This window comes from Somniosus microcephalus, unplaced genomic scaffold, assembly GCF_052327205.1.
Source record: "Somniosus microcephalus isolate GS21.2 unplaced genomic scaffold, FLI_Smic_1.0 unresolved_chr5, whole genome shotgun sequence".
NCBI lineage: Eukaryota > Metazoa > Chordata > Chondrichthyes > Squaliformes > Somniosidae > Somniosus > Somniosus microcephalus.
The window spans coordinates 39,180,014-39,192,042 of NW_028225183.1; the positions used below are offsets into that span (position 1 = coordinate 39,180,014).

Sequence of the window (12,029 nt, forward strand, 5' to 3'; positions counted from 1 at the left end):
GTTTGCCTGGCGTGAAAGTGATCTGAATTTCAAAGCAGCAAGGAGGAAAGTCTGCGTTGCTCTGCTTGCTGGCAGGCAGCTTTATGCAGCTTCCCTGGTGGTCTAGTGGTTAAGAATCAGCGCTTTCACCACCACGGCCCGGGTTCGATTCGCGGTCAGGGAACAGTGCGTTTTGAGGCTGTTTGAAATGCCTCCAATCAATGCACCCGCGCGAAGCAATGCCTGCTCCTGATCAACCTTTGCAATTTCAACACTGCTGCTGCCTCAACAGGTACACAATGCACTTCCTTGCCTTTTGTAAAATGCCTGCTGTTTCAAAGTCAGCAGGAAATTACATTTGGGACGAGACAATTTAAACGTGTACATGCCCACATTTAACTGCAGCTGACAGTGTCAGAACAGTCACGGTTATTATCAAACTTCCATGTATTTTCTTGCAGGCTGCACCCCCCTAACAAACTTAGCTTATCACAGCACGGCTATCAATCAACTCAACGCCAGTTTGAAGAATGCAACATTTGAAAGTTAGCAACGTGTGCAAGACTTTAGTGAGAGAGAGTTGGGCCGTGATAACATTTCTAAGCAGTAAGATATTCAGTAGGCCTGAGCCCTTGCTGCGTAATACAATTCTCCCCATACTGATTCTGTGATCTTCAATTGGTCTCCTCTGGTTACCGTCATACCTGTCACTGGCAAGCGTTTCTCCTTATTACCTCAATCAAATCCCCTTGTAATTTTGAAAGCCTCTTATTAAATTTCCTCTTAACCGTCTGAGGAAAACAATCACAAACTCTCAACATAACTGAAGTTCCTTATCCCTCGGACCACTCTGCAAGACGTCAAACTGAGTGTCTCGCTCTCTATGTCTATCTTTGTCTCCCTCTTTGTCCCTGTCTCTCTCTGTATAGGATTCTGAGGGTGCTTGACAGGATAGATGCAGGGAGGATGTTTCCCCTCCTGGGGGAATCTACAACTAGGGGGCAATGCTCCAGGATATCCGGTCGCCCATTTAAAACGGAGATGAGGAGGAATTTCTTCTCTCAGAATGTCGTGAATCTTTGGAATCCTCTACCCCAGAGAGCTGTGGAGGCGGAGTCACTGAATATATTCAAGGTGGAGATAGACATATATTTGAGCTACAGTGGAGTCAAAGGTTATGGGGAGCGTGCAGGAAAGTGGCGTTGAGTAGAAGATCTGATCAGCCATGATCTTATTGAATGGCGGGGCAGTTTCGAGGGGCCGAATGGCCCACTCCTGCTCCTATTCCTTCTGTTCTTATTCTTATTTCTGTCCCTTCTGCCTCTGTCCCTTTGTTCACAGGTCGATTTTTGCTCTGACAGATTCGGCACCTTTCAGTTCCTCGTTAGTATAGTAGTGAGTATCCCCGCCTGTCACGCGGGAGACCGGGGTTCAATTCCCCGACGGGGAGAATTTTTAACATCCCCAATTTTAAACCTTTGGGCAGCTCCTTAAAAAGACCCTGGGAAAAGTTGAATAGAACAAAATGAACGAAAATAATTTTAAAATATGTACATGACGAAATTTATAACAACTCCCTGCACCAGTTCCTCGTTAGTAGAGTGTTCTCCTTCTGTTTGCCTGTTGTGTGGGGCACTGAGGAGGGAGAGAGAAAATGAGATAACAGCGGGAGAAAGCACGACTGCTCTTTCAAAGAGACAGCACAGGCACGATTGGCCGAATGGCCTCCCACCGTGCTGCCAGCCTCCATGAATGCATGACACTGAGATGGATATCTGAGACATACCCACACAAAGAGAGCACATACGGGTATTTTGTGTGTGTTTGCTGCTTTGTCTCAAGCACTGCATAACCATTTCCTCGACAGTGTCGTGGATATTATGATGTCAGTTTTCACTTCCCCGACGGCTTCTCTCTGACTTTATGCCTCTGTCTCTGAGAAAAGCATAGAAGGAAACATATGGCAAATGGACGCCTTCCCGCACTTGATGCTGTGGCTTAGTGAACATGTCCTTTGTGTTCTCGTCTAAAAGATGTCATCTTGTACGAAAAGTTTGCCTGGCGTGAAAGTGATCTGAATTTCAAAGCAGCAAGGAGGAAAGTCTGCGTTGCTCTGCTTGCTGGCAGGCAGCTTCTTGCAGTTTCCCTGGTGGTCTAGTGGTTAAGATTCGGCGCTTTCACCGCCGCGGCCCGGGTTCGATCCCCGGTTATGGAGCAGTGCGATTTTGAGGCTGTTTGAAAAGCCTCCAATCAATGCACCCGCGCGAAGCAATGCATGCTCCTGATCAACCTTTGCAATTTCAACACTGCTGCTGCCTCAACAGGTACACAATGCACTTCCTTGCCTTTTGTAAAATGCCTGCTGTTTCAAAGTCAGCAGGAAATTACATTTGGGACGAGACAATTTAAACGTGTACATGCCCACATTTAACTGCAGCTGACAGTGTCAGAACAGTCACGGTTATTATCAAACTTCCATGTATTTTCTTGCAGGCTGCACCCCCCTAACAAACTTAGCTTATCACAGCACGGCTATCAATCAACTCAACGCCAGTTTGAAGAATGCAACATTTGAAAGTTAGCAACGTGTGCAAGACTTTAGTGAGAGAGAGTTGGGCCGTGATAACATTTCTAAGCAGTAAGATATTCAGTAGGCCTGAGCCCTTGCTGCGTAATACAATTCTCCCCATACTGATTCTGTGATCTTCAATTGGTCTCCTCTGGTTACCGTCATACCTGTCACTGGCAAGCGTTTCTCCTTATTACCTCAATCAAATCCCCTTGTAATTTTGAAAGCCTCTTATTAAATTTCCTCTTAACCGTCTGAGGAAAACAATCACAAACTCTCAACATAACTGAAGTTCCTTATCCCTCGGACCACTCTGCAAGACGTCAAACTGAGTGTCTCGCTCTGTATGTCTATCTTTGTCTCCCTCTTTGTCCCTGTCTCTCTCTGTATAGGATTCTGAGGGTGCTTGACAGGATAGATGCAGGGAGGATGTTTCCCCTCCTGGGGGAATCTACAACTAGGGGGCAAAGCTTCAGGATATCCGGTCGCCCATTTAAAACGGAGATGAGGAGGAATTTCTTCTCTCAGAATGTCGTGAATCTTTGGAATCCTCTACCCCAGAGAGCTGTGGAGGCGGAGTCATTGAATATATTCAAGGTGGAGACAGACATATATTTGAGCTACAGTGGAGTCAAGGGTTATGGGGAGCGGGCAGGAAAGTGGCGTTGAGTAGAAGAACTGATCAGCCATGATCTTATTGAATGGCGGGGCAGGCTCGAGGGGCCGAATGGCCCACTCCTGCTCCTATTCCTTCTGTTCTTATTCTTATTTCTGTCCCTTCTGCCTCTGTCCCTCTGTTCACAGGTCGATTTTTGCTCTGACAGATTCGGCACCTTTCAGTTCCTCGTTAGTATAGTGGTGAGTATCCCCGCCTGTCACGCGGGAGACCGGGGTTCAATTCCCCGACGGGGAGAATTTTTAACATCCCCAATTTTAAACCTTTGGGCAGCTCCTTAAAAAGACCCTGGGAAAAGTTGACTAGAACAAAATGAACGAAAATAATTTTAAAATATGTACATGACGAAATGTATAACAACTCCCTGCACCAGTTCCTCGTTAGTAGAGTGTTCTCCTTCTGTTTGCCTGTTGTGTGGGGCACTGAGGAGGGAGAGAGAAAATGAGATAACAGCGGGAGAAAGCACGACTGCTCTTTCAAAGAGACAGCACAGGCACGATTGGCCGAATGGCCTCCCACCGTGCTGCCAGCCTCCATGAATGCATGACACTGAGATGGATATCTGAGACATACCCACACAAAGAGAGCACATACGGGTATTTTGTGTGTGTTTGCTGCTTTGTCTCAAGCACTGCATAACCATTTCCTCGACAATGTCGTGGATATTATGATGTTCAGTTTTCACTTCCCCGACGGCTTCTCTCTGACTTTATGCCTCTGTCTCTGAGAAAAGCATAGAAGGAAATATATGGCAAATGGACGCCTTCCCGCACTTGATGCTGTGGTTTAGTGAACATGTCCTTTGTGTTCTCGTCTAAAAGATGTCATCTTGTACGAAAAGTTTGCCTGGCGTGAAAGTGATCTGAATTTCAAAGCAGCAAGGAGGAAAGTCTGCGTTGCTCTGCTTGCTGGCAGGCAGCTTCTGGCAGTTTCTTGCAGCTTCCCTGGTGGTCTAGTGGTTAAGATTCGGCGCTTTCACCGCCGCGGCCCGGGTTCGATCCCCGGTTATGGAGCAGTGCGATTTTGAGGCTGTTTGAAATGCCTCCAATCAATGCACCCGCGCGAAGCAATGCCTGCTCCTGATCAACCTTTGCAATTTCAACACTGCTGCTGCCTCAACAGGTACACAATGCACTTCCTTGCCTTTTGTAAAATGCCTGCTGTTTCAAAGTCAGCAGGAAATTACATTTGGGACGAGACAATTTAAACGTGTACATGCCCACATTTAACTGCAGCTGACAGTGTCAGAACAGTCACGGTTATTATCAAACTTCCATGTATTTTCTTGCAGGCTGCACCCCCCTAACAAACTTAGCTTATCACAGCACGGCTATCAATCAACTCAACGCCAGTTTGAAGAATGCAACATTTGAAAGTTAGCAACGTGTGCAAGACTTTAGTGAGAGAGAGTTGGGCCGTGATAACATTTCTAAGCAGTAAGATATTCAGTAGGCCTGAGCCCTTGCTGCGTAATACAATTCTCCCCATACTGATTCTGTGATCTTCAATTGGTCTCCTCTGGTTACCGTCATACCTGTCACTGGCAAGCGTTTCTCCTTATTACCTCAAACAAATCCCCTTGTAATTTTGAAAGCCTCTTATTAAATTTCCCCTTAACCGTCTGAAGAAAACAATCACAAACTCTCAACATAGCTGAAGTTCCTTATCCCTCGGACCACTCTGCAAGACGTCAAACTGAGTGTCTCGCTCTGTATGTCTATCTTTGTCTCCCTCTTTGTCCCTGTCTCTCTCTGTATAGGATTCTGAGGGTGCTTGACAGGATAGATGCAGGGAGGATGTTTCCCCTCCTGGGGGAATCTACAACTAGGGGGAAAAGCTTCAGGTTATCCGGTCGCCCATTTAAAACGGAGATGAGGAGGAATTTCTTCTCTCAGAATGTCGTGAATCTTTGGAATCCTCTACCCCAGAGAGCTGTGGAGGCGGAGTCATTGAATATATTCAAGGTGGAGACAGACATATATTTGAGCTACAGTGGAGTCAAGGGTTATGGGGAGCGGGCAGGAAAGTGGCGTTGACTAGAAGAACTGATCAGCCATGATCTTATTGAATGGCGGGGCAGGCTCGAGGGGCCGAATGGCCCACTCCTGCTCCTATTCCTTCTGTTCTTATTCTTATTTCTGTCCCTTCAGCCTCTGTCCCTCTGTCCACAGGTCGATTTTTGCTCTGACAGGTTCTGCACCTTTCAGTTCCTCGTTAGTATAGTGGTGAGTATCCCCGCCTGTCACGCGGGAGACCGGGGTTCAATTCCCCGACGGGGAGAATTTTTAACATCCCCAATTTTAAACCTTTGGGCAGCTCCTTAAAAAGACCCTGGGAAAAGTTGAATAGAACAAAATGAACGAAAATAATTTTAAAATATGTACATGACGAAATGTATAACAACTCCCTGCACCAGTTCCTCGTTAGTAGAGTGTTCTCCTTCTGTTTGCCTGTTGTGTGGGGCACTGAGGAGGGAGAGAGAAAATGAGATAACAGCGGGAGAAAGCACGACTGCTCTTTCAAAGAGACAGCACAGGCACGATTGGCCGAATGGCCTCCCACTGTGCTGCCAGCCTCCATGAATGCATGACACTGAGATGGATATCTGAGACATACCCACACAAAGAGAGCACATACGGGTATTTTGTGTGTGTTTGCTGCTTTGTCTCAAGCACTGCATAACCATTTCCTCGACAATGTCGTGGATATTATGATGTTCAGTTTTCACTTCCCCGACGGCTTCTCTCTGACTTTATGCCTCTGTCTCTGAGAAAAGCATAGAAGGAAACATATGGCAAATGGACGCCTTCCCGCACTTGATGCTGTGGCTTAGTGAACATGTCCTTTGTGTTCTCGTCTAAAAGATGTCATCTTGTACGAAAAGTTTGCCTGGCGTGAAAGTGATCTGAATTTCAAAGCAGCAAGGAGGAAAGTCTGCGTTGCTCTGTTTGCTGGCAGGCAGCTTTTTGCAGTTTCCCTGGTGGTCTAGTGGTTAAGATTCGGCGCTTTCACCGCCGCGGCACGGGTTCGATCCCCGGTTATGGAGCAGTGCGTTTTGAGGCTGTTTGAAAAGCCTCCAATCAATGCACCCGCGCGAAGCAATGCCTGCTCCTGATCAACCTTTGCAATTTCAACACTGCTGCTGCCTCAACAGGTACACAATGCACTTCCTTGCCTTTTGTAAAATGCCTGCTGTTTCAAAGTCAGCAGGAAATTACATTTGGGACGAGACAATTTAAACGTGTACATGCCCACATTTAACTGCAGCTGACAGTGTCAGAACAGTCACGGTTATTATCAAACTTCCATGTATTTTCTTGCAGGCTGCACCCCCCTAACAAACTTAGCTTATCACAGCACGGCTATCAATCAACTCAACGCCAGTTTGAAGAATGCAACATTTGAAAGTTAGCAACGTGTGCAAGACTTTAGTGAGAGAGAGTTGGGCCGTGATAACATTTCTAAGCAGTAAGATATTCAGTAGGCCTGAGCCCTTGCTGCGTAATACAATTCTCCCCATACTGATTCTGTTATCTTCAATTGGTCTCCTCTGGTTACCGTCATACCTGTCACTGGCAAGCGTTTCTCCTTATTACCTCAATCAAATCCCCTTGTAATTTTGAAAGCCTCTTATTAAATTTCCTCTTAACCGTCTGAGGAAAACAATCACAAACTCTCAACATAACTGAAGTTCCTTATCCCTCGGACCACTCTGCAAGACGTCAAACTGAGTGTCTCGCTCTGTATGTCTATCTTTGTCTCCCTCTTTGTCCCTGTCTCTCTCTGTATAGGATTCTGAGGGTGCTTGACAGGATAGATGCAGGGAGGATGTTTCCCCTCCTGGGGGAATCTACAACTAGGGGGCAAAGCTCCAGGATATCCGGTCGCCCATTTAAAACGGAGATGAGGAGGAATTTCTTCTCTCAGAATGTCGTGAATCTTTGGAATCCTCTACCCCAGAGAGCTGTGGAGGCGGAGTCACTGAATATATTCAAGGTGGAGATAGACATATATTTGAGCTACAGTGGAGTCAAAGGTTATGGGGAGCGTGCAGGAAAGTGGCGTTGAGTAGAAGATCTGATCAGCCATGATCTTATTGAATGGCGGGGCAGGCTCGAGGGGCCGAATGGCCCACTCCTGCTCCGATTCCTTCTGATCTTATTCTTATTTCTGTCCCTTCTGCCTCTGTCCCTTTGTTCACAGGTCGATTTTTGCTCTGACAGATTCGGCACCTTTCAGTTTCTCGTTAGTATAGTGGTGAGTATCCCCGCCTGTCACGCGGGAGACCGGGGTTCAATTCCCCGACGGGGAGAATTTTTAACATCCCCAATTTTAAACCTTTGGGCAGCTCCTTAAAAAGACCCTGGGAAAAGTTGAATAGAACAAAATGAACGAAAATAATTTTAAAATATGTACATGACGAAATTTATAACAACTCCCTGCACCAGTTCCTCGTTAGTAGAGTGTTCTCCTTCTGTTTGCCTGTTGTGTGGGGCACTGAGGAGGGAGAGAGAAAATGAGATAACAGCGGGAGAAAGCACGACTGCTCTTTCAAAGAGACAGCACAGGCACGATTGGCCGAATGGCCTCCCACCGTGCTGCCAGCCTCCATGAATGCATGACACTGAGATGGATATCTGAGACATACCCACACAAAGAGAGCACATACGGGTATTTTGTGTGTGTTTGCTGCTTTGTCTCAAGCACTGCATAACCATTTCCTCGACAATGTCGTGGAAATTATGATGTCAATTTTCACTTCCCCGACGGCTTCTCTCTGACTTTATGCCTCTGTCTCTGAGAAAAGCATAGAAGGAAACATATGGCAAATGGACGCCTTCCCGCACTTGATGCTGTGGCTTAGTGAACATGTCCTTTGTGTTCTCGTCTAAAAGATGTCATCTTGTACGAAAAGTTTGCCTGGCGTGAAAGTGATCTGAATTTCAAAGCAGCAAGGAGGAAAGTCTGCGTTGCTCTGCTTGCTGGCAGGTAGCTTTTTGCAGTTTCCCTGGTGGTCTAGTGGTTAAGATTCGGCGCTTTCACCGCCGCGGCCCGGGTTCGATTCCCGGTTAGGTAACAGTGCGTTTTGAGGCTGTTTGAAATGCCTCCAATCAATGCACCCGCGCGAAGCAATGCCTGCTCCTGATCAACCTTTGCAATTTCAACACTGCTGCTGCCTCAACAGGTACACAATGCACTTCCTTGCCTTTTGTAAAATGCCTGCTGTTTCAAAGTCAGCAGGAAATTACATTTGGGACGAGACAATTTAAACGTGTACATGCCCACATTTAACTGCAGCTGACAGTGTCAGAACAGTCACGGTTATTATCAAACTTCCATGTATTTTCTTGCAGGCTGCATCCCCCTAACAAACTTGGCTTATCACAGCACGGCTATCAATCAACTCAACGCCAGTTTGAAGAATGCAACTTTTGAATGTTAGCAACGTGTGCAAGACTTTAGTGAGAGAGAGTTGGGCCGTGATAACATTTCTAAGCAGTAAGATATTCAGTAGGCCTGAGCCCTTGCTGCGTAATACAATTCTCCCCATACTGATTCTGCTATCTTCAATTGGTCTCCTCTGGTTACCGTCATACCTGCCACTGGCAAGCGTTTCTCCTTATTACCTCAATCAAATCCCCTTGTAATTTTGAAAGCCTCTTATTAAATTTCCTCTTAACCGTCTGAGGAACACAATCACAAACTCTCAACATAACTGAAGTTCCTTATCCCTCGGACCACTCTGCAAGACGTCAAACTGAATGTCTCGCTCTGTATGTCTATCTTTGTCTCCCTCTTTGTCCCTGTCTCTCTCTGTATAGGATTCTGAGGGTGCTTGACAGGATAGATGCAGGGAGGATGTTTCCCCTCCTGGGGGAATCTACAACTAGGGGGCAAAGCTCCAGGATATCCGGTCGCCCATTTAAAACGGAGATGAGGAGGAATTTCTTCTCTCAGAATGTCGTGAATGTTTGGAATCCTCTACCCCAGAGAGCTGTGGAGGCGGAGTCACTGAATATATTCAAGGTGGAGATAGACATATATTTGAGCTACAGTGGAGTCAAAGGTTATGGGGAGCGTGCAGGAAAGTGGCGTTGAGTAGAAGATCTGATCAGCCATGATCTTATTGAATGGCGGGGCAGGCTCGAGGGGCCGAATGGCCCACTCCTGCTCCTATTCCTTCTGTTCTTATTCTTATTTCTGTCCCTTCTGCCTCTGTCCCTCTGTTCACAGGTCGATTTTTGCTCTGACAGATTCGGCACCTTTCAGTTCCTCGTTAGTATAGTGGTGAGTATCCCCGCCTGTCACGCGGGAGACCGGGGTTCAATTCCCCGACGGGGAGAATTTTTAACATCCCCAATTTTAAACCTTTGGGCAGCTCCTTAAAAAGACCCCGGGAAAAGTTGAATAGAACAAAATGAACGAAAATAATTTTAAAATATGTACATGACGAAATTTATAACAACTCCCTGCACCAGTTCCTCGTTAGTAGAGTGTTCTCCTTCTGTTTGCCTGTTGTGTGGGGCACTGAGGAGGGAGAGAGAAAATGAGATAACAGCGGGAGAAAGCATGACTGCTCTTTCAAAGAGACAGCACAGGCACGATTGGCCGAATGGCCTCCCACCGTGCTGCCAGCCTCCATGAATGCATGACACTGAGATGGATATCTGAGACATACCCACACAAAGAGAGCACATACGGGTATTTTGTGTGTGCTTGCTGCTTTGTCTCAAGCACTGCATAACCATTTCCTCGACAGTGTCGTGGATATTATGATGTCAGTTTTCACTTCCCCGACGGCTTCTCTCTGACTTTATGCCTCTGTCTCTGAGAAAAGCATAGAAGGAAATATATGACAAATGGACCCCTTCCCGCACTTGATGCTGTGGCTTAGTGAACATGTCCTTTGTGTTCTCGTCTAAAAGATGTCATCTTGTACGAAAAGTTTGCCTGGCGTGAAAGTGATCTGAATTTCAAAGCAGCAAGGAGGAAAGTCTGCGTTGCTCTGCTTGCTGGCAGGCAGCTTCTGGCAGTTTCTTGCAGCTTCCCTGGTGGTCTAGTGGTTAAGATTCGGCCTTTCACCGCCGCGGCCCGGGTTCGATCCCCGGTTATGGAGCAGTGCGATTTTGAGGCTGTTTGAAAAGCCTCCAATCAATGCACCCGCGCGAAGCAATGCATGCTCCTGATCAACCTTTGCAATTTCAACACTGCTGCTGCCTCAACAGGTACACAATGCACTTCCTTGCCTTTTGTAAAATGCCTGCTGTTTCAAAGTCAGCAGGAAATTACATTTGGGACGAGACAATTTAAACGTGTACATGCCCACATTTAACTGCAGCTGACAGTGTCAGAACAGTCACGGTTATTATCAAACTTCCATGTATTTTCTTGCAGGCTGCACCCCCCTAACAAACTTAGCTTATCACAGCACGGCTATCAATCAACTCAACGCCAGTTTGAAGAATGCAACATTTGAAAGTTAGCAACGTGTGCAAGACTTTAGTGAGAGAGAGTTGGGCCGTGATAACATTTCTAAGCAGTAAGATATTCAGTAGGCCTGAGCCCTTGCTGCGTAATACAATTCTCCCCATACTGATTCTGTGATCTTCAATTGGTCTCCTCTGGTTACCGTCATACCTGTCACTGGCAAGCGTTTCTCCTTATTACCTCAATCAAATCCCCTTGTAATTTTGAAAGCCTCTTATTAAATTTCCTCTTAACCGTCTGAGGAAAACAATCACAAACTCTCAACATAACTGAAGTTCCTTATCCCTCGGACCACTCTGCAAGACGTCAAACTGAGTGTCTCGCTCTCTATGTCTATCTTTGTCTCCCTCTTTGTCCCTGTCTCTCTCTGTATAGGATTCTGAGGGTGCTTGACAGGATAGATGCAGGGAGGATGTTTCCCCTCCTGGGGGAATCTACAACTAGGGGGCAATGCTCCAGGATATCCGGTCGCCCATTTAAAACGGAGATGAGGAGGAATTTCTTCTCTCAGAATGTCGTGAATCTTTGGAATCCTCTACCCCAGAGAGCTGTGGAGGCGGAGTCACTGAATATATTCAAGGTGGAGATAGACATATATTTGAGCTACAGTGGAGTCAAAGGTTATGGGGAGCGTGCAGGAAAGTGGCGTTGAGTAGAAGATCTGATCAGCCATGATCTTATTGAATGGCGGGGCAGGCTCGAGGGGCCGAATGGCCCACTCCTGCTCCTATTCCTTCTGTTCTTATTCTTATTTCTGTCCCTTCTGCCTCTGTCCCTTTGTTCACAGGTCGATTTTTGCTCTGACAGATTCGGCACCTTTCAGTTCCTCGTTAGTATAGTGGTGAGTATCCCCGCCTGTCACGCGGGAGACCGGGGTTCAATTCCCCGACGGGGAGAATTTTTAACATCCCCAATTTTAAACCTTTGGGCAGCTCCTTAAAAAGACCCTGGGAAAAGTTGAATAGAACAAAATGAACGAAAATAATTTTAAAATATGTACATGACGAAATTTATAACAACTCCCTGCACCAGTTCCTCGTTAGTAGAGTGTTCTCCTTCTGTTTGCCTGTTGTGTGGGGCACTGAGGAGGGAGAGAGAAAATGAGATAACAGCGGGAGAAAGCACGACTGCTCTTTCAAAGAGACAGCACAGGCACGATTGGCCGAATGGCCTCCCACCGTGCTGCCAGCCTCCATGAATGCATGACACTGAGATGGATATCTGAGACATACCCACACAAAGAGAGCACATACGGGTATTTTGTGTGTGTTTGCTGCTTTGTCTCAAGCACTGCATAACCATTTCCTCGACAGTGTC

At 46.6% G+C, this 12,029-nt stretch overlaps 4 non-coding genes across 4 annotated transcripts; all 4 read left to right on the forward strand.

The window, feature by feature from the left end:
* Positions 1-3,389: 3,389 nt before the first annotated feature.
* On the forward strand, positions 3,390-3,461 carry trnad-guc (transfer RNA aspartic acid (anticodon GUC)). Its single transcript has one exon. It is a non-coding gene; the product is annotated as a tRNA-Asp (tRNA).
* A 1,971-nt stretch (positions 3,462-5,432) lies between these two features.
* trnad-guc (transfer RNA aspartic acid (anticodon GUC)) lies at positions 5,433-5,504 on the forward strand. Its single transcript has one exon. It is a non-coding gene; the product is annotated as a tRNA-Asp (tRNA).
* Positions 5,505-9,495: 3,991 nt separating this feature from the next.
* trnad-guc (transfer RNA aspartic acid (anticodon GUC)) lies at positions 9,496-9,567 on the forward strand. Its single transcript has one exon. It is a non-coding gene; the product is annotated as a tRNA-Asp (tRNA).
* A 1,969-nt stretch (positions 9,568-11,536) lies between these two features.
* Positions 11,537-11,608, forward strand: trnad-guc (transfer RNA aspartic acid (anticodon GUC)). The gene has a single exon. It is a non-coding gene; the product is annotated as a tRNA-Asp (tRNA).
* Positions 11,609-12,029: the final 421 nt, after the last annotated feature.